The 2,964-nt window shown below is 37.4% G+C and overlaps 1 non-coding gene across 1 annotated transcript; it reads right to left on the bottom strand.

Annotated features, from left to right (window-relative positions):
• Nucleotides 1-304: 304 nt before the first annotated feature.
• TRNAG-CCC (transfer RNA glycine (anticodon CCC)) lies at nucleotides 305-377 on the bottom strand. Its single transcript has one exon. It is a non-coding gene; the product is annotated as a tRNA-Gly (tRNA).
• Between the last annotated feature and the right edge of the window lie 2,587 nt (nucleotides 378-2,964).

The raw sequence follows: 2,964 nt of genomic DNA, 5'->3' as shown, positions 1-2,964 counted from the left end.
GGTGCCCTTATCCAAGGGAATGAGACTGGGACGACTCCTGACGACACCTAACTCAAAACTAGTCCCAGCTCATGAATCGGTTGTGGAGGAGAAGCCTGTGCAACTCTTTCTACCAATGTGAAGCTCCATCATAACACCAAGAGCTGGGGTCCTGGTCTGTTCGATCTGTTTGTTTGGTTTTTTTAAAAATACTTATCTATTTGGCTGCACCGGATCTTAGTTGCAGCACGTGGGATCTTCGCTGCCGCTTGCGGGATCTTCGCTGAGGCATGTGGGATCTTTAGTTGCAGCATGTGAGATCTAGTTCCCTGACCAGGGTTTGAACCCGGGCCCCCTGCATCGGGAGTGCAGAGTCTTAACCACTGGACCATCAGGGAAGTCCCCAATCTGTTTTTTAAATACAAATCTCCAGATGCTAGAGCCACATCCCCTATGGCTCCACCTAGTAAACACAGTTAAGCAAAATATTCAAAGATGTAATTAAGCATTCACTTAGTAAAATGAGTGGGTGGTAATCTGAGAACTAGGTTCTGGCCCACCCTGTACGTGATGTGGAAGAAATCAGTTGAATCAGATCCTTAGCAAATGTCTTTTTACTGACCTACAGTGGATCAATATTTTTGCTTCAAACCTGTTTAAAGTTGCTTACCTAATCCAAGTTAAGAAGATAGTTAGATCTAAAATATTACTTTCCCGAGGGTCATGGTTATATTTAACAAGTTAAGTCATTACCACTGGAAAGCTTGGCTTTAGTTTTGAGCAATTAATCTAAATGATTATGGCATGGAGCTTGCACGGTTGAGTGAACTCTAATGTACCCTAGAGCTAAATGAAATAATTGCTTGGCTGCCTTTATGCTAGACATCAAGTCAGGCAACTGCAACTCAAATCCTGGCTACTCCACCTCATTTCTCCTTATAGACTTTGGACAAGTCATTTAACCTCTTGGCATTTCATCTGTAAAGTGAAAATGATAATACATCCTTGCCTCACTGGTGAGATGAATGTGTGTGTGCTATTGAGTGACTCTATGACACGAGAGCTCTGCAAAAATGTTAGTTATTTTTGGTATCGGCTACTATAATTGCTAAAATGGCCAATATTGGCCAAAAGCCATATAGAGGTCTCCCTAATCCCTCTATATGACTTTTTGATCATATGCTATATTGTTATATTTTATATATTCCCAGTGTATGAGCAATAAGATCAACTTACTAATGTCTTACAACTTCCACTTATGACCCCCAAAGAAAACAATTTGTGTAAAGTCTAAATGTCTTCATTAGACATATGAATGATAAAAAAAGATTGGAATCAACCTAATTGTCCATCAGTAGGGGCTGATAAAATAAATTATGGCTTATTCTTCTTTAGAATACTATTCTACTTTCAAGAAATAAAATAAGGAAGCTCTTTAGGTATAATTATATAAAGACCTCCAACATATAGTGTTAAGGGAAAAAAGCAAGATGCGTGCATGGCATGCTGCTATTTATGTTAAAAAAAAGAGGGAAGGGGCACAAATTGCTTCTAAAATTTATATGGAAATGTGAAGGGCCAAGGCAATCCTGAAGTAGAACAAAGCTGAAGGACTTAGACTACCAAATATCAAGACTTATAATGGAAAAAAAGAAGTCAAACTTATTAAACAGAGTAGAAAAGTGGTTGCCAGGGGCTGGGAAGTGGGGAAAAGAAGGAGAGTTTGGTAAAAGCTACCAACTTTCAGTTATAGGATGGGTAAGATCTGAGGACTGAGTGTATAACACGGTGACTCTAGTTGATACCACTATACTATAATGAAATTTATTAAGAGAGTAGAACTTAATGTTCTCATGAAAAAAATCAGGTAAATTTGAGAAGTGATGACTACTATGAGCAACTATATGCCAATAAAATGGACAATATAGAAGAAATGGACACATTCTTAGAAAGATACAATTTCCTAAGACTGAACTAGGAAGAAACAGAAAATATGAGCAGACCAATTACCAGTTATGAAATTGAACCAGTAATTTAAAAACTCCCAACAAACAAAAATCCAGGACCAGATGGCTTCATGGGTGAATTCTACGAAACATTTAGAAAAGAGTTAATACCTATACTTCCGAAGCTATTCCAAAATCTTGCAGAGGAAGGAACACTTCTGAACTCATTCTATGAGACCAGCATCAGCATCATCCTGAGACCAAAACCAGACAAAGATATCACACAAAAAGAAAATTACAGGCCAATACCACTGATGAACACAGGTGCAAAAATTCTCAACAAAATACTAGCAAACTGAATCCAACAGTACATTAAAAGGATATTCTTAGAAAGATACAATTTCCTAAGACTGAACTAGGAAGAAACAGAAAATATGAGCAGACCAATTACCAGTTATGAAATTGAACCAGTAATTTAAAAACTCCCAACAAACAAAAATCCAGGACCAGATGGCTTCATGGGTGAATTCTACGAAACATTTAGAAAAGAGTTAATACCTATACTTCCGAAGCTATTCCAAAATCTTGCAGAGGAAGGAACACTTCTGAACTCATTCTATGAGACCAGCATCAGCATCATCCTGAGACCAAAACCAGACAAAGATATCACACAAAAAGAAAATTACAGGCCAATACCACTGATGAACACAGGTGCAAAAATTCTCAACAAAATACTAGCAAACTGAATCCAACAGTACATTAAAAGGATCATACACCATGATCAAGTGAGATTTATCCCAGGGATGCAAGGATTTTTCAACATCCACAAATCTATCATTGTGATATACCACATTAACAAATTGAAGAATAAAAACCATATGATCATCTCAGTAGATGCAGAAAAAGCTTTTGATAAAATTCAACATTGACTTATGATAAAAACTCTCCAGAAAGCAGACATAGAGGGAACATACCTCAACATAATAAAGACCATATATGACAAACCCACAGCTAACTTCATACTCAATGGTGAAAAGCT

Source organism: Physeter macrocephalus, chromosome 18, assembly GCF_002837175.3.
Source record: "Physeter macrocephalus isolate SW-GA chromosome 18, ASM283717v5, whole genome shotgun sequence".
Classification (NCBI taxonomy): Eukaryota; Metazoa; Chordata; class Mammalia; order Artiodactyla; family Physeteridae; genus Physeter; species Physeter macrocephalus.
Note: the sequence above shows the minus strand (reverse complement) of the source record. Positions and strands in the feature narration are given on the sequence as shown.